We start from the raw sequence: 26,567 nt of genomic DNA on the forward strand, positions 1-26,567 counted from the left end.
TAAGGCTGATGACATTGCTTGCAAGCTTTCATTAGAAACTGTGTGGGCAGCAAAGCAAGAGAAGGATGAGATCAAAGAGGCGGCAAGAAATGCTCGCTACGCGCAGCAACTTGAATTACGAAAAGAGGAGATTGCACTAAAAAAGAAGGAGGATGCATGGAGACAGTTTGAATTAGATGAGAGGGTCATGCTCATCGACACTAGTGGTATGACTGATGTGCAAAAGCAATTCTACCAAGCTAAGCAGAAGGAGATCCTTGCTCGCGGCCTAGAGTAATGTGAGCTATATGTTGTTGTTGTAAGAACAATTTACTGCTTTCTGCTAGTTGTTGTAAGAACAATTTGATGCTTTCTGCTAGTTGAGGACATGGATTACATCACTCATTTTTATTGATAGCTGCATTACAAAGACATGGATTACAAACTTATAACTAGGACATCACTCGTTTCCAAACTTTTGCCACACATGGTCAATTAGATCAAGTTTAAGCTGATCATGTTCATCGAAATTTCTAATTCGTTGAGTCATCTGAATAAACGAGCTCAGTTCTTCTATATGAGTACAAGAGTCTGTGACTCTTTCTCCCATTGCGTCAAAAGTGCATCTTTGTCGACCAGTTTGTCGCTCCTCTTCAACTATCATATTGTGCATTATGACACAAGCTTTCATTACATCACTGATTTCTTTACGTTTCCATCCTTTAGCAGGTCCACGAATAATGGCAAAACGGGATTGCAGAACTCCAAAGGCTCGTTCCACATCTTTCCTAGCCCCCTCTTGCTTCTTGGCAAAAGTTTTATGCTTTCTGCTAGTTGGAGCTGGTATGCTCTTCACAAATGTTGCCCACCGTGGATAGATACTGGTATGTCCATTTTGCATCATGTTTTCATGTTGATATTTATCATTTCTTGGGCTGTTATTCACTTCAAGGTACAATTCTTATGCCTTTTCTCTCTTATTTTGCAAGGTTTACATGAAGAGGGAGAATTCCGGCAACTGGAATTCTGGCCTGAAAGTGGAGGAAAGTTGAGATACTTATTTTGCGCAACTCCAAACGCCGTAAAAATCAACGAGGATTTTTTTCCTGATTTATCAAAAATACTGGGTCGAAGAAGTGCCAGAGGGGCACCAGGGGGTGGCCACAAGCCTGCACAGCGCGGCCACCCCCCCAGGCCGCGCCATGGGGGCTTGTGGGCACCCTGTTGGCCCACTTGCCCCCCTCTTTTGCTATATGGAGGGTTTCGTCCACGAAAAATCAAGGAGGAGCTTTTTCGTGGTTTCGCCGGCGCCACGAGGCGGAACTTGAGCAGAACCAATCTAGAGCTCCAGCAGGACGATCCTGCGGGGGAAACTTCCCTCCCAGAGGGGGAAATCATCGCCATCGTCATCAGCAACACTCCTCTCATCGGAGGGGACTCATCACCATCAACATCTTCATCAGCACCATCTCATCTCCAAACCCTAGTTCATCTCTTGTAACCAATCTCCATCTCGCGACTCCGATTGGTACTTGTAAGGTTGCTAGTAGTGTTGATTACTCTTTGTAGTTGATGCTAGTTGGATTACTTGGTGGAAGCGTTTATGTTCAGATCCTTGATGCTACTCATTACCTCTCTGATCATGATTATGATTATGCTTTGTGAGTAGTTACTTTTGTTCCTGGGGACATGGGATAAGTCATGCTAATAGTAGTCATGTGAATTTGGTATTCGTTCGGTAATTTGATATGTTGTATGTTGTTTTTCCTCTAGTGGTGTTATGTGAACGTCGACTACATAACACTTCACCATTATTTGGGCCTAGAGGAAGGCATTGAGAAGTAGCAAGTAGATGATGGGTTGCTAGAGTGACAGAAGCTTAAACCCTAGTTTATGTGTTACTTCGTAAGGGGTTGATTTGGATCCACTAGTTTAATGCTATGGTTAGACTTTGTATTAATTTTTATTTCGTACTTCCAGATGCTTGCGAGAGGGTTTAATCATAAGTGGGATGCTTGTCCAAGTAAGATCAGTACCCAAGCGCCGGTCCACCCACATATCAAACTATCAAAGTAACGAACGCAAATCATATGAACATGATGAAAACTAGCATGACAGAAATTCCCATGTGTCCTCGGGAGCGTTTTTCCTCCTATTAGACTTTGTTCAGGCTTGTCCCTTGCTACAAAAGGGATTGGGCCACTTTGCTGCACCGTTGCTACTTTTGTTACTTGTTGGTTTCTACGAATCATCTCACCACACAATCACTTGTTACCGACAATTTCAGTGCCTCCAGATTTTACCTTGCTGAAAACCACTTGTCACATCCTTCTGCTCCTCGTTGGGTTCGACACTCTTACTTATCGAAAGGACTAGATTGATCCCCTATACTTGTGGGTCATCAAGACTCTTTTCTGGCGCCGTTGCCGGGGAGTGAAGCGCCTTTGGTAAGTGGAACTTGGTAAGGATACATTCATATAGTGTGCTAAAATTTATTGTCACTTGTCACTATGGAAACTAATGCTTTGAGGGGCTTGTTCGGGGTATCTTCACCTCGAACGGAAGCACAAAGAGTTGCTCCTCAACCTGCTACACCTAGTGAAAATATTTGCTTTGAATTTCCTTCGGGTATGCTTGAGAAACTGCTGGCTAATCCTTTTACAAGAGATGGAACATCACATCCAGACTTGCATCTAATCTATGTAGATGAAGTTTGTGGTTTATTTAAGCTTGTAGGTTTGCCCGAGGATAAGGTCAAGAAGAAGGTCTTTCCTTTATCTTTGAAGGATAAGGCGTTGACTTGGTATATGCTATGTGATGATACTGGATCATGGGACTACAATCGGTTGAAATTGGAATTTCATCAAAAGTTTTATCCTACGCATTTGGTACATCGTCAGAATTATATTTAGAATTTTTTGCCTCGTGATAGAGAAAGCATCGCTCAAGCTTGGGGGAAGCTTAAATCAATGCTATATTCATGCCCCAATCATGAGCTCTCGAGCGAAATTATCATTCAGAACTTCTATGCTCGGCTTTCTCATGATGATCGCACTATGCTTGCCACTTCTTGTACCGGTTGCTTTATGAAGAGAGATATTGACTTCAAATGGAATTTATTGGAGAGAATTAAACGCAACTCTGAATATTGGGAGCTTGAAGAAGGTAAGGAGTCAGGTATGAATTTCACTTTTGATTGCGTTAAATACTTTGTTGAGACAAATACTTTTTTGTGACTTTAGCACTAAGTATGGACTTGACTGTGAGATAGTAGCTTCATTGTGTGAATCATTTGCTGCCGGTATTAATCTCCCCAAAGAGAAGTGGTTTAAATATCATCCTCCTGTAGAAGTCAATGTACTTAAACCCACTCCAGTTGAAGAGAAAGTCATTGCCTATAATGATCCTGTGGTTCCTAGTGCTTACATTGAGAAACCACCTTTCCCTGTTAGGATAAAGGATCATTCTAAAGCTTCAAGTGTGATACGTAGAGGCTATATTAGAACACCTACACCCCCTGAGAAAATTAGAGTTGAACCTAGCATTGCTATTATCAAAGATCTTATGTGTGAAGAAGTTGAGGGACATAATATTCACTTCTGTGAAGATGCTTCTAGAATTGCTAAACCTCGCATTAGAGACAAACATAGGCCTGTTGTTGGCATGCCTGTGGTTTCTGTTAAGATAAGAGATCATTGTTATCATGGTTTGTGTGACGTGGGTGCTAGTGTTAGTGCAATACCTCAATCCTTATATGATGAAATCAAAGACGAGATTGCACCTGTTGAGATAGAGCCTATTGATGTCACTATTCAACTTGCCAATAGAGATACTATATGCCCTGTGGGAATTGTTAGGGATGTTGAAGTCTTGTGTGGTAAAACGAAGTATCCCGCTGATTTCCTCGTTCTTGCTACCGCACAAGATAGCATCTGTCCCATCATATTTGGCAGACCCTTCCTCAATATCGTCAATGCTCATATTGACTGTGAGAAGCAAACTGTCACTGTTGGCTTTGAAAGTGTGTCACATGAGTTCAATTTCTCCAAGTTTGGTAGACAACCTCATGAAAAGGAGTTGCCTAGTAAGGATGAAACTATTGCCTTAGCTTCTATTGCCGTGCCTCCTACTGATCCCTTAGAGCAATACTTGCTTGAGCATGAAAATGATATGCATCTGGATGAAAGGGATGAGATAGATAGAGTTGTCTTAGAACAATATCCTATCCTTAAGAATAACTTGCCCGTTGAACTGGTTGGGGATCCACCTGCACTAAAGGGTGATCCTGTGTTCGAGCTTAAACAGTTGCCTGATACTCTTAAGTATGCCTATCTTGATGAAAAAGAGATATATCCTCTTATTATTAGTGCTAGCCTCTCGGAGCATGAAGAAAAGAAGTTACTAAAAACTCCGAGGAAGCACCGTGCTGCTATTGGATATACTCTTGATGATCTTAAGGGCATTAGTCCCACTCTATGCCAGTACAAGATTAAAACCGATCCTGATTTCAAACCAGTTGTTGATCATCAAAGGAGATTAAATCCTAAGATGAAAGAAGTAGTAAGAAAATAAATACTAAAGCTCCTGGAAGCAGGTATTATCTATCCTGTTGCTCATAGCGATTGGGTGAGTCCGGTGCATTGCATCCCTAAGAAGGGAGGCATTACCGTTGTACCTAATGATAAGGATGAATTAATCCCCCAAAGGATTATTACTGGCTATAGGATGGTGATCGATTTCAAAAAACTGAATAAAGCCACTAGGAAGGATCATTACCCTGTGCCTTTTATCGACCAAATGCTAGAAAGGCTGTCTAAACACACACACTTCTACTTTCTAGACGGCTATTCTGGTTTCTCCCAAATACCAGTTGCACAATCCGATCAAGAGAAAACCACGTTCACCTGCCCGTTCGATACCTTTGCTTATAGACGTTTGCCTTTTCAATTATGTAATGCACCTGCCACCTTTCAAAGATGTATGATGGCTATATTCTTTGACTTTTGTGAAAAGATTGTCGAGGTTTTCATGGATGACTTTTCCGTTTACGGGTCTTCTTTTGATGATTGCCTCAGCAACCTTGATCGAGTCTTACAAAGATGTAAATACACCAATCTTGTCTTGAATTGGGAGAAGTGCCACTTTATGGTTAATGAAGGCATCGCCTTCGGACATAAAATTTCTAAAAGAGGTATTGAAGTCGATAAGGCTAAGGTTGATGCAATCGAGAAAATGCCATACCCCACAGATATCAAAGGTATAAGAAGTTTCCTTGGTCATGCTGGTTTCTATAGAAGGTTCATTAAAGACTTCTCTAAGATTTCTAGGCCTCTTACCAATATCTTGCAAAAGGATATTCCTTTTGTCTTTGACGATGATTGTGAGGAAGCCTTCGAAATACTTAAGAGGGCTTTGATAACTGCACCTATTGTTCAACCACCTGATTGAAACTTGCCTTTTGAAATCATGTGTGATGCTAGTGATTATGCTGTTGGTGTTGTTCTAGGGAAAAGAGTTGACAAGAAGTTGAATGTTATTCACTATGCTAGTAAAACTCTAGAAAGTGCCCATAGAAACTATGCTACTACGAAGAATGAATTTTTAGCAGTCGTGTTTGCATGTGAAAAGTTCAGGTCTTACATAGTTGATTCCAAAGTCACTATTCACACTCATCATGCTGCTATTAAGTACCTCATGGAGAAGAAGGACGCTAAACCTAGACTTATCAGATGGGTTCTCTTGCTACAAGAATTTGATTTGCATGTTGTCGACAGAAAGGGTGCTGACAACCCAGTAGCAGATAACTTGTCTAGGTTGGAGAACGTTCTTGATGACCCACAACCTATTGATGATAGCTTTCCCAATGAGCAACTGAATGTCATCAATGCTTCACGTAGTGCACCGTTGTATGCTGATTATGCAAACTATATCGTTGCCAAATATATACCACCTAGTTTCACGTACCAGCAAAAGAAGAAATTCTTCTTTCACTTGAGACACTACTTTTGGGATGATCCTCACCTTATAAGGAAGGGGTAGATGGTGTTATTAGACGTTGTGTACCTGAACATGAACAGGGGCAAATCCTACAGAAGTGTCACTCCGAGGCCTACGGAGGACACCATGCGGGAGATAGAACCGCACACAAGGTATTTCAATCAGGTTTCTATTCGCCCACTCGCTTCAAGGATGCCCGTAAGTTTGTCTTGTCTTGTGATGAATGTCAAAGAGTAGGTAATATTAGCAAACGTCAGGAAATGCCTATGAACTATTCACTTGTCATTAAACCATTTGATGTTTGGGGCTTTGATTATATGGGACCTTTTCCCAAATCCAACGGGTATACTCATATCCTAGTTGCTGTTGATTACGTCACTAAGTGGGTAGAAGCTATCCCCACTAGTAGTGCTGATCACAACACCTCTATCAGGATGCTGAAAGAAGTTATCTTCCCTAGAATTGGAGTCCCTAGATATCTAATGACCGACGGTGGTTCACACTTCATTCATGGTGCTTTCTGTAAAACGCTTGCTAAGTACGATGTCAACCATAGAATTGCGTCTCCCTATCACCCTCAGTTCAGTGGTCAAGTAGAGCTAAGTAATAGAGAGATTAAACTGATTCTGCAAAAGACTGTCAACAGGTCTAGAAAGAATTGGTCTAAGAAGCGCGATGATGCACTGTGGGCTTATAGAACTGCCTATAAGAATCCCATGGGCATGTCTCCGTACAAAATGGTGTACGGTAAAGCATGTCATTTACCTCTTGAGCTAGAGCATAAAGCTTATTGGGCAATCAAAGAGCTCAACTTTGATTTCAAACTTGTCGGTGAGAAGAGGTTATTTGACATTAGCTCGCTTGTTGAATGGAGAACTCAAGCATATGAGAATGCCAAGTTGTTCAAGGAAAAGGTTAAGAGGTGGCATGATAAGAGGATACAAAAGCGTGAGTTCAATGTAGGTGATTATGTCTTGCTATATAACTCTCGTTTAAGATTCTTTGCAGGCAAGCTTCTCTCTAAATGGGAAGGTCCCTATGTTGTTGAGGAAGTATATCGTTCCGGTGCTATCAAGATCAACAACACGGAAGGTAATTGTCCGAGAGTGGTAAATGGGTAGAGAATGAAGCATTATATCTCAGGTAATCCCATAAATGTTGAAAGCAATATTATCAATACCATAACTCCGGAAGAATACCTAAGGGACATTTATCAGCCTCTTTCAGACTCCGAAAACGAAGAGGTATGTGACTCGGTAAGAAAACCAATAGGAAGTTTTCTCTGTTTTGGAATTTTTGAAAAAATACAAAAATTGGAAATAGTCCGGAAAGTGCGCGAGGAGGCGACAAGCCTGCATGGTGCGGGCCCACCCCCTGGCCGCGCCATGAGGGCTTGTGGCCACCTCTTGCGCCTCCCGGACTCCGTTTTCGTGCAGGGTACTACTTATGGTCTGAAAAAAATCATTATATATACACCCATCTGGTCTGACCCCTATATCACGCAGATTTCCTGTGTGTTTTGTTTCGAGCCTGTTTTCCGCCACAGATCTAGGTCAAGATGTCTTCTCAGGATTCAGAGGAGGAGAGCTATGTGGCTGATTACCTTGCTAACCCCAAGGTCTATGGGGACTTTAATCCTTATGGCTGGACCTCTGATGAGGAAGAAGATTATGATCCCAAGGGGAAGGAACAAACGAGTTCCGATGAAGAGGAGGCTTCTCTACCTCAACCTGGACGCACGCATGTGGATTTCAAGAAGTCGAGCCTCCCTGACTCAAGGAATAAGCCTAAGACCTTGTTTATCCCTTCTCGTTTCTTGCAGGAGAGTAAGCAGGAATTATGCCAAAGGGTGTTGAAGCTTGAAGAAGAAAATGATGATCCGAGGGAACAAAATTTTATGCTCAAGTGGAAATTAAACAAGCTCAAGACCGCTTCAACAACTCCTCCACCTTCACCACCAAAGGAAGACAACTGAACATTGGTATGGGTAATCCCCTTGGCTTATGCCAAGCTTGGGGGAGTTGCCCCAGTATCGTATCACCATCACATCTTTTGCCTTTACATTTGTTTTAGTTTTCCTTTTCAGTTTTCTCTTTCTCTAGTAGATTAAGAGTCTTAGTGTTTTAGTCTTGAGTTTTTCTTTCTGTCACCCCCGATGTATTCGAGCTCGTGAGCCATATAATAAAGAGTGTCTTAGTTGAAGGGCTTTGCCTCTTGCCATGATCAAAAGAGTGAGAATAGAACAAAAGCATGAAAGATCATGTAATGATCTTATGGGAAGTGATGGTTTCACATATAAAAAGAATGAGGATTCAAACTTGTTGAGGGTAAGCAAACGTAGACCTTGGTCGTTGTTGCAATTAATAGGAAGTGATAAAGAAGGAGAGGTTCACATATAAATATATCATCTCTGGCACCATTTATGATTGCGAACACTCATTAAACTATTGTGAACACTCATTAAACTATTGCATGCCTAGAAGTAGATGTTGGACAAGGAAGACAACATGATGAATTGTGTTTGCTTGGTTCCAAACAATGTTATATGATTAGAGATCCCTTAGCATGTGACGATTGCTTCCACCTCATATGAGCCAAAACTTCCCGCACTAAGTAGAGATACTACTTGTGCATCCATAAACCATCAACCCAGTTTTGCCATGTGAGTCCACCATACCTTCCTATGGATTGAATAAGATGCCTCAAGTAAGTTGTCATCGTTGCAAGCAATAAAAATTGCTCTCTAATATGTATGATCTATTAGTGTGTGGAAAATAAGCTTTGTACGAACCTGTGATGAGGAAGACATAAAAGAGACATACTTCATAATAAAGTTATTTATCACAGGAGGCAATATAAAGTGACGTTCATCCGCACTAAGAGGACACGCATCCAAACCTCAAAAGCGCATAACAACCTCTGCTTCCCTCTGCGAAGGGCCTATCTTGTACCTTTACTTTTTGCACTTGAAAGAGTCATGGTGATCTTCACCAATTCCTTATCTCGCCTTTATCTTGGCTAACATCATATTATTGGGAAAGATCTATATTCATATGTCAACTTGGAAGTAAGTATTCATGAATTATTATTGTTCACATTACCCTTGAGGTAAGCAGTTGGGAGGCAAAACTATAAGCCCCTATCTTTCTCTGTGTACAGCTGAAACTTTGATCTCATGAGTACCACGTGAGTTGTAGCAATTGTAGAGAACGAAAGAATGATTGAGTATGTGGAATTGCTTTACAAGCTCTTATTTGACTCTTTCTGATGTTGTGATAAATTGCAATTGCTTCAATGACTAAAGGCTATCGGTTGTTACTTCTAAGTAAGGTTCTTGATCCATGCTTTACTTTGTGAAGGAATTATCACTTTAGCATGAGAGATTATATCTTGGTATTGCTGTTCTTATCATGATCATGATGCATGCATGCTCGTATCTTATTTTGTTCACACCTCTCTCCCTAAACATGTGGACATATTTATTGATCTAGGTTTCACTTGAGGACAAGCGAGGTCTAAGCTTGGGGGAGTTGATACGTCCATTTTACATCATGTTTTCATGTTGATATTTATCGCTTCTTGGGCTGTTATTTCACTTCACGGTATAATTCTTATGCCTTTTATCTCTTATTTTGCAAGGTTTACATGAAGAGGGAGAATGCCGGCAACTAGAATTCTGGCATGAAAGTGGAGCAAAGTTGAGATACCTATTCTGCGCAACTCCAAACGCCGTAAAAATCAACGAGGATTTTTTTGCTGATTTATCAAAAATACTGGGCCGAAGTGTTGGAATTATGCCCTAGAGGCAATAATAAATATAGTTATTATTATAATTCCTATATCAAGATAATCGTTTATTATCCATGCTATAATTGTATTGAATGAAGACTCATTTACATGTGTGGATACATAGACAAAACACCGTCCCTAGCAAGCCTCTAGTTGGCTAGCTAGTTGATCAAAGATAGTCAGTGTCTTCTGATTATAAACAAGGTGTTGTTGCTTGATAACTGGATCACATCATTAGGAGAATCGCGTGATGGACTAGACCCAAACTAATAGACGTAGCATGTTGATCGTGTCATTTTGTTGCTACTGTTTTCTGCGTGTCAAGTATTTATTCCTATGACCATGAGATCATATAACTCACTGACACCGGAGGAATGCTTTGTGTGTATCAAACGTCGCAACGTAACTGGGTGACTATAAAGATGCTCTACAGGTATCTCCGAAGGTGTTAGTTGAGTTAGTATGGATCAAGACTGGGATTTGTCACTCCGTGTGACGGAGAGGTATCTCGGGGCCCACTCGGTAATACAACATCACACACAAGCCTTGCAAGCAATGTGACTTAGTGTAAGTTGCGGGATCTTGTATTACGGAACGAGTAAAGAGACTTGCCGGTAAACGAGATTGAAATAGGTATACGGATACTGACGATCGAATCTCGGGCAAGTAACATACCGAAGGACAAAGGGAATGACATACGTGATTATATGAATCCTTGGCACTAAGGTTCAAACGATAAGATCTTCGTAGAATATGTAGGGTCCAATATGGGCATCCAGGTCCCACTATTGGATATTGACCGAGGAGTCTCCCGGGTCATGTCTACATAGTTCTCGAATCCGTAGGGTCTGCACACTTAAGGTTCGACGTTGTTTTATGCGTATTAGAGTTATATGGTTGGTTACCGAATGTTGTTTGTAGTCCCGGATGAGATCACGGACGTCACGAGGGTTTTCGGAATGGTCCGGAAACGAAGATTGATATATAGGATGACCTCATTTGATTACCGGAAGGTTTTCGGAGTTACCGGGAATGTACCGGGAATGACGAATGGGTTCCGGGAGTTCACCGGGGGGGGGGGGCAACCCACCCCGGGGAAGCCCATAGGCCTTGAGGGTGGCACACCAGCCCTTAGTGGGCTGGTGGGACAGCCCAAAAGGGCTCTATGCGCCAAGAAGAGAAAATCAAGAGAGAAAAAAAAAGGAGGAGGTGGGAAGGAAGGGGGACTCCCTCCCACCAAACCAAGTCCAACTTGGTTTGGGGGGGAGTCCTCCCCCCTTTGGCTCGGCCGACCCCCTTGGGGGTCCTTGAGCCCCAAGGCAAGGTCCCCTCCCTCCCACTTATATATACTGAGGTTTTAGGGCTGATTTGAGACGACTTTCCCATGGCAGCCCGACCACATACCTCCACGGTTTTTCCTCTAGATCGCGTTTCTGCGGAGCTCGGGCGGAGCCCTGCTGAGACAAGATCATCACCAACCTCCGGAGCGCCGTCACGCTGCCGGAGAACTCTTCTACCTCTCCGTCTCTCTTGCTGGCTCAAGAAGGCCGAGATCATCGTCGAGCTGTACGTGTGCTGAACGCGGAGGTGCCGTCCGTTCGGCACTAGATCGTGGGACTGATCGCGGGATTGTTCGCGGGGCGGATCGAGGGACGTGAGGACGTTCCACTACATCAACCGCGTTCACTAACGCTTCTGCTGTACGATCTACAAGGGTACGTAGATCACTCATCCCCTCTCGTAGATGGACATCACCATGATAGGTCTTCGTGCGCGTAGGAAAATTTTTGTTTCCCATGCGACGTTCCCCAACAGTGGCATCATGAGCTAGGTTCATGCGTAGATGTCTTCTCGAGTAGAACAAAAAAGTTTTTGTGGGCGGTGATGTGCGTTTTGCTGCCCTCCTTAGTCTTTTCTTGATTCCGCGGTATTGTTGGATTGAAGCGGCTTGGACCGACATTACTCGTACGCTTACGAGAGACTGGTTTCATCGTTACGAGTAACCCCCTTTGCTCAAAGATGACTGGCAAGTGACGGTTTCTCCAACTTTAGTTGAATCGGATTTGACCGAGGAGGTCCTTGGATGAGGTTAAATAGCAACTCATATATCTCCGTTGTGGTGTTTGCGTAAGTAAGATGCGATCCTACTAGATACCCTTGGTCACCACGTAAAACATGCAACAACAAAATTAGAGGACGTCTAACTTGTTTTTGGAGGGTATGATTGTGATGTGATATGGCCAACGATGTGATGTGATATATTGGATGTATGAGATGATCATGTTGTAATAGAAATATCGACTTGCACGTCGATGGTACGACAACCGGCAGGAGCCATAGGGTTGTCTTTATACTAACATATGTGCTTGCAGATGCGTTTACTATTTTGCTAGGATGTAGCTTTAGTAGTGATAGCATGAGTAGCACGACAACCCCGATGGCAACACGTTGATGGATGATCATGGTGTGGCGCCGGTGACAAGAAGATCGTGCCGGTGCTTTGGTGATGGAGATCAAGAAACACGTGATGATGGCCATATCATGTCACTTATGAATTGCATGTGATGTTAATCCTTTTATGCACCTTATTTTGCTTAGAACGACGGTAGCATTATGAGGTGATCTCTCACTAAAATTTCAAGACAAAATTGTGTTCTCCCCGACTGTGCACCGTTGCTACAGTTCGTCGTTTCGAGACACCACGTGATGATCGGGTGTGATAGACTCAACGTTCACATACAATGGGTGCAAAACAGTTGCGCACGCGGAACACTCGGGTTAAGCTTGACGAGCCTAGCATGTGCAGACATGGCCTCGGAACACATGAGACTGAAAGGTCGATCATGAATCATATAGTTGATATGATTAGCATAGGGATGCTTACCACTGAAACTACTCTCGACTCACGTGATGATCGGACTTGGGATAGTGTAAGTGGATCATGAACCACTCAAATGACTAGAGAGATGTACTTTTTGAGTGGGAGTTTAGCGAATAATTTGATTAAGTTGAACTCTAATTATCTTGAACATAGTCTAAGTCCACTTTGAATATATTTGTGTTGTAGATCATGGCTCACGCGAGTGTCATCCTGAATTTTAATACGTTCCTAGAGAAAGCTAAGTTGAAATATGATGGAAGCAACTTTGTAGACTGGGCTCGTAATCTTAAGCTAATCTTACAAGCTGGGAAGAAGGATTATGTCCTTAATGCTGCGCTAGGAGATGAACCACCCGCTACGGCTGATCAGGATGTTAAGAACGCTTGGTTAGCACGTAAGGAGGACTACTCAATAGTTCAATGTGCAGTCTTGTATGGCTTAGAACCGGGACTTCAACGTCGCTTTGAGCGTCATGGAGCATTTGAGATGTTCCAGGAGTTGAAGTTTATCTTTCAGAAGAACGCCCTGATCGAGAGGTATGAGACCTCCGATAAATTCTATGCTTGCAAGATGGAGGAAAACTTGTCTGTCAGTGAACATGTGCTCAAAATGTCTGGGTACTCAAACCGTCTAGCTGAGCTGGGGATTGAACTCCCGCAAGAGGCTATCACTGACAGAATCCTTCAATCACTGCCGCCAAGCTATAAAGGCTTTGTGTTGAACTACAACATGCAAGGGATGAACAAGTCTCCCGACGAGTTGTTTGCGATGCTGAAAGTCGCAGAGTATGAACTCCGTAAAGAGCATCAAGTGTTGATGGTGAGCAAGACCACTAGTTTCAAGAGAAACGACAAAGGCAAGAAGGGCAATTCGAAGAAGAGCGGCAAGCGTGTTGCCAATCCGCCGAAGAAACCCAAGGCTGGACCTAAGCCTGAAACAGAGTGCTTCTATTGCAAGGGTATGGGTCATTGGAAGCGCAATTGCCCCAAGTATCTGGCAGATAAGAAGGCAGGCAAAGAAAAATCAGGTATATTTGATATACATGTTATTGATGTGTACTTAACCGGCTCTCGTAGTAGTGCCTGGGTATTTGATACCGGTTCTGTTGCTCACATTTGCAACTCGAAACAGGAACTGCGGAATAGACGAAGGCTGGCGAAAGACGAAGTGACGATGCGCGTAGGAAATGGTTCCAAGGTTGATGCAATCGCCGTCGGCACAGTGTCACTTCAGCTACCATCGGGATTAGTGATGAACTTAAATAATTGTTACTTAGTGCCTGCGTTGAGCATGAACATTATATCTGGATCTTGTTTATTGCGAGACGGTTACTCTTTTAAGTCTGAGAATAATGGTTGTTCTATTTCTATGAGTAACATCTTTTATGGTCATGCACCGAATGTGAGAGGATTGTTCATATTGAATCTTGATAGCGATATGCATATACATAACATTGAGACCAAAAGAGTTAGAGTAAACAATGATAGCGCCATATTTTTGTGGCACTGCCGTTTAGGTCATATTGGTGTAAAGCGCATGAAGAAACTCCATGCTGATGGACTTTTGGAGTCACTTGACTTTGATTCACTTGACACGTGCGAACCATGCCTCATGGGCAAGATGACTAAAACTCCGTTCTCCGGAACAATGGAGCGTGCAAGTGACTTGTTGGAAATCATACATACCGATGTGTGTGGACCAATGAGCGTTGAGGCACGCGGTGGATATCGTTATTTTCTCACCTTCACTGACGATTTAAGTAGATATGGTTATGTCTACTTGATGAAGCACAAGTCTGAAACATTTGAAAAGTTCAAGCAATTTCAGAGTGAAGTGGAAAATCATCGTAACAAGAAGATCAAGTTCCTACGGTCTGATCGTGGGGGTGAATATCTGAGTTTCGAGTTTGGTGCTCACTTAAGACAATGTGGAATTGTTTCGCAGTTAACACCGCCTGGAACACCACAGCGTAATGGTGTGTCCGAACGTCGTAATCATACTAGGTTAGAGATGGTGCGATCTATGATGTCTCTTACTGATTTGCCGTTATCATTTTGGGGTTATGCATTAGAAACAGCTGCATTCACTTTAAATAGAGCACCATCAAAATCCGTTGAGACGACACCATACGAACTGTGGTATGACAAAAGGCCAAAGTTGTCGTTTCTTAAAGTTTGGGGATGTGATGCTTATGTCAAAAAGCTTCAGCCTGAAAAGCTGGAACCCAAAGCGGAAAAGTGCGTCTTCATAGGTTACCCAAAAAAGACAGTTGGGTACACCTTCTATCTCAAGTCCGAGGGCAAAGTGTTTGTTGCTAAAAAACGGAGCTTTTCTCGAGAAGGAGTTTCTCTCGAGAGAATTGAGTGGGAGGAAGATAGAACTTGACGAGGTTGTCGAACCTCTCATCCCTCTGGATGGTGGCGCAGGGCAAGGAGAAACCTCTGTCGTTGCGACGCCGGTTGAGGAGGAAGTTAATGATGATGATCATGAAACTCCAGTTCAAGTTTCTGTTGAACCACGCAGGTCGACGAGATCACGCGCTGCTCCAGAGTGGTACGGTAATCCCGTCTTATCAATCATGTTGTTAGACAACAATGAACCTGCAAATTATGAAGAAGCAATGGTGGGCCCAGATTCCAACAAATGGCTAGAAGCCATGAAATCCGAGATAGGATCCATGTATGAGAACAAAGTGTGGACTTTGGAGATACTACCTGAGGGCCGCAAGGCTATTCAGAACAAATGGATCTTTAAGAAGAAGACGGACGCTGACGGTAATGTGACCGTTTATAAAGCTCGACTTGTGGCAAAGGGTTTTTCACAAGTTCCAAGAGTTGACTACGATGAGACCTTCTCACCCGTAGCGATGCTTAAGTCCGTCAGAATCATGTTAGCAATAGCTGCATTTTTCGATTATGAAATCTGGCAGATGGATGTCAAAACGGCGTTCCTTAACGGTTTCCTTAAGGAAGAGTTGTATATGATGCAACCCGAAGGTTTTGTCGATCCTAAAAATGCTGACAAGGTGTGCAAGCTCCAGCGATCCATTTATGGACTGGTGCAAGCATCTCGGAGTTGAAACAAACGCTTTGATGAGGTGATCAAGGCATTTGGGTTTATACAAGTAGTTGGAGAATCTTGTATTTACAAGAAAGTGAGTGGGAGCTCTGTGGCGTTTCTAATATTATATGTGGACGACATATTGTTGATTGGAAACAACGTGGAGCTTTTGGAGAGCATAAAAGGTTACTTGAATAAAAGTTTCTCTATGAAAGACCTAGGAGAAGCTGCTTACATTCTAGGCATTAAGATCTATACGGATAGATCAAAGCGCCTAATAGGACTTTCACAAAGCACATACCTTGATAAAGTTTGGAAGAGGTTCAAAATGGAACAGTCCAAGAAAGGGTTCTTGCCAGTTCTACAAGGTACGAGATTGAGTAAGACTCAGTGCCCAGCAACTGATGAAGATAGAGAGCATATGCGCTCCGTCCCCTATGCTTCAGCCATAGGTTCTATCATGTATGCGATGCTGTGCACTCGACCAGATGTTAGCCTGGCCATAAGTATGGCAGGTAGGTTCCAGAGTAATCCAGGAGTGGATCACTTGACAGCGGTCAAGAATATCCTGAAGTACCTGAAAAGGACTAAGGAGATGTTTCTCGTGTATGGAGGTGACGAAGAGCTCGTCGTAAAAGGTTACGTCGATGCAAGCTTTGACACAGATCCGGACGACTCTAAGTCGCAAACCGGATACGTATTTATTCTTAATGGGGGTGCAGTAAGCTGGTGCAGTTCCAAGCAAAGCGTCGTAGCAGATTCTACATGTGAAGCGGAGTACATGGCTGCCTCGGAGGCGGCTAAGGAGGGTGTCTGGATGAAACAGTTCATGACGGATCTTGGAGTGGTGCCAAGTGCACTGAATCCAATAACCTTGTTATGTGACAACACTGGTGCCATTGCCTTAGCAAAGGAACCACGGTTTCACAAGAAGACCAGACACATCAAACGACGCTTCAACCTCATCCGCGACTACGTCGAGGGAGAGGACGTGAATATATGCAAAGTGCACACGGATCTGAATGTAGCAGACCCGCTGACTAAACCTCTTCCACGGCCAAAACATGATCAACACCAGAACTGTATGGGTGTTAGATTTATTACAATGTAATTCACATGGTGATGTGAGGGCTGGATTATTGACTCTAGTGCAAGTGGGAGGCTGTTGGAATTATGCCCTAGAGGCAATAATAAATGTATAGTTATTATTATAATTCCTGTATCAAGATAATAGTTTATTATCCATGCTATAATTGTATTGAATGAAGACTCATTTACATGTGTGGATACATAGACAAAACACCGTCCCTAGCATGCCTCTAGTTGGCTAGCCAGTTGATCGATGATAGTCAGTGTCTTCTGATTATGAACAAGGTGTTGTTGCTTGATAACTGGATCACGTCATTGGGAGAATCACGTGATGGACTAGACCCAAACTAATAGACGTAGCATGTTGATCGTGTCATTTTGTTGCTACTGTTTTCTGCATGTCAAGTATTTATTCCTATGACCATGAGATCATATAACTCACTGACACCGGAGGAATGCTTTGTGTGTATCAAACGTCGCAACGTAACTGGGTGACTATAAAGATGCTCTACAGGTATCTCCGAAGGTGTTAGTTGAGTTAGTATGGATCAAGACTGGGATTTGTCACTCCGTATGACGGAGAGGTATCTCGGGGCCCACTCGGTAATACAACATCACACACAAGCCTTGCAAGCAATGTAACTTAGTGTAAGTTGCGGGATCTTGTATTACAGAACGAGTAAAGAGACTTGCCTGTAAACGAGATTGAAATAGGTATGCGAATACTGACGATCGAATCTCGGGCAAGTAACATACCGAAGGACAAAGGGAATGACATACGGGATTATATGAATCCTTGGCACTGAGGTTCAAACGATAAGATCTTCGTAGAATATGTGGGATCCAATATGGGCATCCAGGTCCCGCTATTTGATATTGACCGAGGAGTCTCTCGGGTCATGTCTGCATAGTTCTCGAACCCGCAGGGTCTGCACACTTAAGGTTCGACGTTGTTTTATGTGTATTTGAGTTATATGGTTGGTTACCGAATGTTGTTCGGAGTCCCGGATGAGATCACGGACGTCACGAGGGTTTCCGGAATGGTCCAGAAACGAAGATTGATATATAGGATGACCTCATTTGATTACCGGAAGGTTTTCGGAGTTACCGGGAATGTACCGGGAATGACGAATGGGTTCTGGGAGTTCACCGGGGGGGGCAACCCACCCCGGGGAAGCCCATAGGCATTGGGGGAGCCACACCAGCCCTTAGTGGGCTGGTGGGACAGCCCACAAGTGCCCAATGCGCCAAGAGAAGAAAAATCAAGAGGAAAGAAAAAAAAGAAAAAGGAAGGAGGTGGGAAGGAAGGGGGACTCCTCCCACCAAACCAAGTCCAACTCGGTTTGGGGGGGGGAGTCCTCCCCCCCTTTGGCTCGGCCGACTCCTTGGGGGTCCTTGGACCCCAAGGCAAGGCCCCCCTCCCTCCCACCTATATATACGGAGGTTTTAGGGCTGATTTGAGACGACGTTCTCACGGCTGCCCGACCACATACCGCCATAGTTTTTCCTCTAGATCGCGTTTCTGCGGAGCTCGGGCGGAGCCCTGCTGAGACAAGATCATCACCAACCTCCGGAGCGCCGTCACGCTGCCGGAGAACTCTTCTACCTCTCCGTCTCTCTTGCTGGATCAAGAAGGCCGAGATCATCGTCGAGCTGTACGTGTGCTGAACGCGGAGGTGCCGTCCGTTCGGTACTAGATCGTGGGACTGATCGTGGGATTGTTCGCGGGGCGGATCGAGGGATGTGAGGACGTTCCACTACATCAACCGCGTTCTCTAACGCTTCTGCTGTACGATCTACAAGGGTACGTAGATCACTCATCCCCTCTCGTAGATGGACATCACCATGATAGGTCTTCGTGCGCGTAGGAAATTTTTTGTTTCCCATGCGACGTTCCCCAACAAAAAGTGTGTCTTCATAGGTTACCCAAAAGAGACAGTTGGGTACACCTTCTATCTCAAATCCGAGGGCAAAGTGTTTGTTGGTAAAAACGGAGCTTTTCTCGAGAAGGAGTTTCTCTCGAGAGAATTGAGTGGGAGGAAGATAGAACTTGACGAGGTTGTCGAACCTCTCATCCCTCTGGTTGGTGGCGCAGGGCAAGGGGAAACCTCTGTCATTGCGACGCCGGTTGAGGAGGAAGTTAATGATGAAGATCATGAAACTCCAGTTCAAGTTTCTGTCGAACCACGCAGGTCGACGAGACCACGTACTGCTCCAGAGTGGTATGGTAATCCCGTCTTATCAATCATGTTGTTAGACAACAATGAACCTGCGAATTATGAAGAAGCAATGGTGGGCCCAGATTCCAACAAATGGCTGGAAGCCATGAAATCCGAGATAGGATCCATGTATGAGAACAAAGTGTGGACTTTGGAGGTACTGCCTGAGGGCCGCAAGGCCATTCAGAACAAATGGATCTTTAAGAGGAAGACGGACGCTGACGGTAATGTGACCGTTTATAAAGCTCGACTTGTGGCAAAGGGTTTTTCACAAGTTCAAGGAGTTGACTACGGTGAGACTTTCTCACCCGTAGCGATGCTTAAGTCCGTCAGAATCATGTTAGCAATAGCTGCATTTTTTGATTATGAAATCTGGCAGATGGATGTCAAAATGGCGTTCCTTAATGGTTTCCTTAAGGAAGAGTTGTATATGATACAACCCGAAGGTTTTGTCGATCCTAAGAATGCTAACAAGGTGTGCAAGCTCCAGCGATCCATTTATGGACTGGTGCAAGCATCTCGGAGTTGGAACAAACGCTTTGATGAGGTGATCAAAGCATTTGGGTTTATACAAGTGGTTGGAGAATCTTGTATTTACAAGAAAGTGAGTGGGAGCTCTGTGGCATTTCTAATATTATATGTGGATGACATATTACTGATTGGAAACAACGTAGAGTTTTTAGAGAGCATAAAGGATTACTTGAATAAAAGTTTCTCTATGAAGGACCTAGGAGAAGCTGCTTACATTCTAGGCATTAAGATCTATAGGGATAGATCAAAACGCCTGATAGGACTTTCACAAAGCACATACCTTGATAAAGTTTTGAAGAGGTTCAAAATGGAACAGTCCAAGAAAGGGTTCTTGCCAGTTCTACAAGGTACGAGATTGAGTAAGACTCAGTGCCCAGCAACTGATGAAGATAGAGAGCATATGCGCTCCGTCCCCTATGCTTCAGCCATAGGTTCTATCATGTATGCGATGCTGTGCACTCGACCGGATGTTAGCCTGGCCATAAGTATGGCAGGTAGGTTCCAGAGTAATCCAGGAGTGGATCACTTGACAGCGGTCAAGAATATCCTGAAGTACCTGAAAAGGACTAAGGAGATGTTTCTCGTGTATGGAGGTGACGAAGAGCTCGCCATAAAAGGTTACGTCGATGCAAGCTTTGACACAGATCCGGACGACTCTAAGTCGCAAACGATACGTATTTATTCTTAATGGGGGTGCAGTAAGCTGGTGCAGTTCCAAGCAAAGCGTCGTAGCAGATTCTACATGTGAAGCGGAGTACATGGCTGCCTCGGAGGCGGCTAAGGAGGGTGTCTGGATGAAGTAGTTCATGACGGATCTTGGAGTGGTGCCAAGCGTACTGAATCCAATAACCTTGTTCTGTGACAACACTGGTGCCATTGCTTTAGCAAAGGAACCACGGTTTCACAAAAGACCAGACACATCAAACGATGCTTCAACCTCATCCGCGACTACGTCGAAGGAGAGGACGTGAATATATGCAAAGTGCACACGGATCTGAATGTAGCGGACCTGCTGACTAAACCTCTTCCACGGCTAAAACATGATCAACACCAGAACTGTATGGGTGTTGGATTTATTACAATGTAATTCACATGGTGATGTGAGGGCTAGATTATTGACTCTAGTGCAAGTGGGAGACTGTTGGAATTATGCCCTAGAGGCAATAATAAATATAGTTATTATTATAATTCCTGTATCAAGATAATCGTTTATTATCCATGCTATAATTGTATTGAATGAAGACTCATTTACATGTGTGGATACATAGACAAAACACCGTCCCTGGCATGCCTCTAGTTGGCTAGCCAGTTGATCGATGATAGTCAGTGTCTTCTGATTATGAACAAGGTGTTGTTGCTTGATAACTGGATCACGTCATTGGGAGAATCACGTGATGGACTAGACCCAAACTAATAGACGTAGCATGTTGATCGTGTCATTTTGTTGCTACTGTTTTCTGCGTGTCAAGTATTTATTCCTATGACCATGAGATCATATAACTCACTGACACCGGAGGAATGCTTTGTGTGTATCAAACGTCGCAACGTAACTGGGTGACTATAAAGATGCTCTACAGGTATCTCCGAAGGTGTTAGTTGAGTTAGTATGGATCAAGACTGGGATTTGTCACTCCGTGTGACGGAGAGGTATCTCGGGGCCCACTCGGTAATACAACATCACACACAAGCCTTGCAAGCAATGTGACTTAGTGTAAGTTGCGGGATCTTGTATTACGGAACGAGTAAAGAGACTTGCCGGTAAACGAGATTGAAATAGGTATACGGATACTGACGATCGAATCTCGGGCAAGTAACATACCGAAGGACAAAGGGAATGACATACGGGATTATATGAATCCTTGGCACTGAGGTTCAAACGATAAGATCTTCGTAGAATATGTAGGGTCCAATATGGGCATCCAGGTCCCGCTATTGGATATTGACCGAGGAGTCTCTCGGGTCATGTCTACATAGTTCTCGAACCCGCAGGGTCTGCACACTTAAGGTTCGACGTTGTTTTATGCGTATTAGAGTTATATGGTTGGTTACCGAATGTTGTTCGGAGTCCCGGATGAGATCACGGACGTCACAAGGGTTTCCGGAATGGTCCGGAAACGAAGATTGATATATAGGATAACCTCATTTGATTACCGGAAGGTTTTCGGAGTTACCGGGAATGTACCGGGAATGTACCGGGAATGACGAATGGGTTGCGGGAGTTCACCGGGGGGGGGGGGGGGCAACCCACCCCGGGGAAGCCCATAGGCCTTGAGGGTGGCACACCAGCCCTTAGTGGGCTGGTGGGACAGCCCAAAAGGGATCTATGCGCCAAGAAGAGAAAATCAAGAGAGAAAAAAAAGGAGGAGGTGGGACGGAAGGGGGACTCCCTCCCACCAAACCAAGTCCAACTCGGTTTGGGGGGGAGTCCTCCCCCCTTTGACTCGGCCGACCCCCTTGGGGCTCCTTGAGCCCCAAGGCAAGGTCCCCTCCCTCCCACTTATATATACGGAGGTTTTAGGGCTGATTTGAGACGACTTTCCCATGGCAGCCCGACCACATACCTCCACGGTTTTTCCTCTAGATCGCGTTTCTGCGGAGCTCGGGCGGAGCCCTGCTGAGACAAGGTCATCACCAACCTCCGGAGCGCCGTCACGCTGCCGGAGAACTCTTCTACCTCTCCGTCTTTCTTGCTGAATCAAGAAGGCTGAGATCATCGTTGAGCTGTACGTGTGCTGAACGCGGAGGTGCCGTCCGTTCGGTACTAGATCGTGGGACTGATCGCGGGATTGTTCGCGGGGCGGATCGAGGGACGTGAGGACGTTCCACTACATCAACCGCGTTCACTAACGCTTCTGCTGTACGATCTACAAGGGTACGTAGATCACTCATCCCCTCTCGTAGATGGACATCACCATGATAGGTCTTCGTGCGCGTAGGAAATTTTTTGTTTCCCATGCGACGTTTCCCAACACGAAGAAGTGCCAGAGGGGCGCCGGTTGGTGGCCACAAGCCTGCACGGCGCGACCACCCCCCAGGTCGCGCCATGGGGGCTTGTGGGCACCCTGCTGGTCCACTTGCCCCCCTCTTTTGCTATATGGAGGGTTTCGTCCAGGAAAAAAATCAAGGAGGAGCTTTTTCGTGGTTTCGCCGCCGCCACGACGCGGAACTTGAGCAGAACCAATCTAGAGCTCCGGCAGGACGATCCTGCCGGGGAAACTTCCCTCCCGGAGGGGGAAATCATCGCCATCATCATCACCAACACTCCTCTCATCAGAGGGGACTCGTCACCATCAACATCTTCATCAGCACCATCTCATCTCCAAACCCTAGTTCATCTAGTGTAACCAATCTCCATCTCGAGACTCCGATTGGTACTTGTAAGGTTGCTAGTAGTGTTGATTACTCTTTGTAGTTAATGCTAGTTGGATTACTTGGTGGAAGAGTTTATGTTCAGATCCTTGATGCTACTCATTACCTCTCTGATCATGATTATGATTTATGAGTAGTTACTTTTGTTCCTGAGGACATGGGATAAGTCATGCTAATAGTAGTCATGTGAATTTGGTATTCGTTCGGTAATTTGATATGTTGTATGTTGTTTTTCCTCTAGTGGTGTTATGCGAACGTCGACTACATAACACTTCACCATTATTTGGGCCTAGAGGAAGGCATTGGGAAGTAGTAAGTAGATGATGGGTTGCTAGAGTGACAGAAGCTTAAACCCTAGTTTATGTGTTACTTCGTAAGGGGCTGATTTGGATCCACTAGTTTAATGCTATGGTTAGACTTTGTCTTAATTCTTCTTTCGTAGTTGCGGATGCTTGCGGGAGGGATTAATCATAAGTGGGATGCTTGTCCAAGTAAGGGCAGTACCCAAGCGCCGGTCCACCCACATATGAAACTATCAAAGTAACGAACATGAATCATATGAACATGATGAAAACTAGCATGACAGAAATTCCCGTGTGTCCTCGGGAGCGTTTTCCTCCTATAAGACTTTGTTCAGGCTTGTCCCTTGCTACAAAAGGGATTGGGCCACTTTGCTGCACCGTTGCTACTTTTGTTACTTGTTGCTTGCTATGAATCATCTCACCACACAATCACTTGTTACCGACAATTTCAGTGCGTGCAGATTTTACCTTGCTGAAAACCACTGGTCACATCCTTCTGCTCCTCGTTGGGTTCGACACTCTTACTTATCGAAAGGACTACGATTGATCCCCTATACTTATGGGTCATCAGATACCATCTGCAAGGTAATACCCCATTGTGTACTAACGGCCATTGATGCTATAATTCACTGGAGGAGTGTGGCCTTCGGCTAGCTTTGTAAAAACAGGAGAACGTTGAAGAACATTTATATCATTCAGAGACCCTGGTAAACCAAAATAAGCATGCCAAATCCAAAGATCTTGTGAAGCAACTGCTTCCAAGATCATAGTGGGCTCGTTCACATGGCCTCTAAACATGTCATGCCATTTTTGGGGCAATGTTTTCACCCCCAGTGCATGCAATCTATGCTCCCTAACATAACGGGAAATCCTCTTTCCTCCCCTATTGCAAGTAACCTAGCAATGTCTTCTTCATTTGGAGAACTCACGTACTTTTCCCCAAAAACTTCACAAACTTTGATCACAAATTTCTTGCAAGACTCTAAATTAGTAGCCTCAGCGGACTGGATGTACTCATCAACACCATCAACTGCTATTCCATATGTGAGGATCCGCATTGCCGCGGTCATCTTTTGTAGAGGATGTAACCCAAGAGCTCTAGAAGCACTTCTTTTTTGTGTAAAATAACCATCATAGTCATGCTCAAGTATACCATCAGCTACGCGGTTGAACAAAGTATGCGACATCCTAAATCTATGCATAAAAAGTCAATGAGACAGGGAAATGAAAAAAGGACCAAAGCAGAGAAGTGTACTAATTACGAACCTTCGTCGAAACAAATGTTCGGGAAAGCGAGGAACTTCTTTGAAGTCGTCGTTCCACAGAAGAAGAAATCCGACATCTCTTCCTCGATCGATTGACTGACGTCCATGCTTGGAACCGCCATGGCGTCGAGCGTTCTTCCTCTCTTCCTCCTCGCGCTCGGCGAATGCTGCAAGTATGAGTTCATCGTCGCCAGATGAAGATGACGAAGAACTCATGTCCCGAGTGGATGTGTTCATTGTGTTGCGTGAGAGACGATAGAGAAATCTAGGTGAGAAGAGAAGTCACAGGTAGAAGTGTGCTGGAAGAAAGATGATAGAGGTGGTTTATATAGATCAGAAATATGGCCGTTGAAAATATAGACGTTTGAAAATATAGCCGTTGAAAATATAGCCGTTTAAAAATATAGCCGTTGAAATATACACGTCCTAATTTACACATTCCACTAAAAAACTGAAAGATGTATAATTTAGCAAGGTGTATATGGACGTGTATATGAAGATATACACGTCTAAATTTAGACCATCGACTAGAGATGCTCCTAGAGAGGATGTGGATGTATGCCTCGCCTGCCTAGAGGTGCCGTCTGTGTAACCACCTCATCCCTCCTCTCTCGTGTGTCTTGTACTTGTGATCGTTGTTTACCCCGAGCCGCTTGGCTCACATGTATGACAAAGATTCAGGTGAGGAGAACCTCGGTGAAAAAAGAAAACTTTCGGTAACTGCCAATTAAATGTGCACACTTCAGCCGGTCTGTAATCTTCTATAAAATATTTCCGTATCTCTAGCAAACAATTGTTTGCCCCAGCATAAACAAAGCTAGCTTTCACGTTCTTATCATTCATCTCCCAACGAAAATTCAAAGGGGTTGACTAATAAGGCACCTAAATAAGAAATTTGTGTCAGTCACTTTTATTGTCTGTGTTGTGCCGTACGTGTGGGCAGGGACGAAGCTAGCAATCTGACGTGGGTTGGCCAACCCCATACCTAAGCTGCCGGAGTATATACAAGTATTGATGTAGCATAATTCTCAGGATTTGGATGTGTGCCTCGCGTTGGGCTTGGTTGATACCTATTGAATGGTGGGTCGTGACCATGGGTTGACTTATTTAAGCGATGATGGATCACATGCTCGTGTAGCACTGGCACGACTACTCGGCTTCGGCTGCTTGGTCGCTTACAAGTCGTTCGCGAGAGACAAAGAGGCGGCAATGCTTAGCTAGGGCACGACCGCATGGACACATGCCAGCCGGCAATTATTATGCCATGGGCGCGCAACTGACGGCCGACGAGGCTCCACAACGACATGACCGGCAAAGATGCAACCGGTGACTCTGCGAGTCCGCAAGGGTTTGTAGATGACGAGCCGAAGAAATGGATTATGTATGTAAAGTTAAACGTATAATTTTGTTGTCCTCCTTTCCCTTAATCAGACCAGTTGAATTGTCATGTTACTTACTCAAATCATCTGAACGAACATTTATTCAATTATTCACTAAGCAACTATTTTTTCTGCGTTTTTATGGATTTAAAGACTATTTATGCCAAAGCAAGAATGGCACTGTCACATTCGTTATGGGTATGCGCTCTTTCTAACTATCATCACTTGCATAATATGGTTTCTACCATTATATTCTACCAGTTACTAATTCATAATTTATCCATGGTTTTAATGTTTTATAGGTCACCTTTATGCCTGTCTAGTTAATATAGATGATACTTTGGCAATCAATCATCCATCTAGTCTTCATCAAGTAAGGTATCTGGGTGGTAGGATGTATTTTATATATACATAGAGGGAGAGAGAGAGAAAAGATTCTAATTACCACACTCGCTGCGCTCCGATCTAATTAGATTCAAGTGTTGATTAACGGGTTTGGTTTTAGAATTTCTCTATCCGTCAAGACAACCAGCCCGTACCCCACCTACCAACCTGATTTATGTGGAGAAATAATTACCGTAACTACCTGGTGTCCAATGAGCAAGCTATATGTCAAAATGTAATCACCGGCCGTTGGTGCGAGGCATCCTTCCTTCTCAAGTTTTAGATACGCAGGTTAATCTTTGATCCATCGCTGTCTAGTTTGT

General features: G+C 44.1%; 1 pseudogene; it reads right to left on the reverse strand.

Annotated features, from left to right (window-relative positions):
- Positions 1-377: 377 nt before the first annotated feature.
- On the reverse strand, positions 378-24,697 carry LOC123405264 (annotated as a pseudogene).
- Between the last annotated feature and the right edge of the window lie 1,870 nt (positions 24,698-26,567).

Source organism: Hordeum vulgare, chromosome 6H (assembly GCF_904849725.1).
Source record: "Hordeum vulgare subsp. vulgare chromosome 6H, MorexV3_pseudomolecules_assembly, whole genome shotgun sequence".
In the NCBI taxonomy this organism is placed as follows: Eukaryota; Viridiplantae; Streptophyta; class Magnoliopsida; order Poales; family Poaceae; genus Hordeum; species Hordeum vulgare.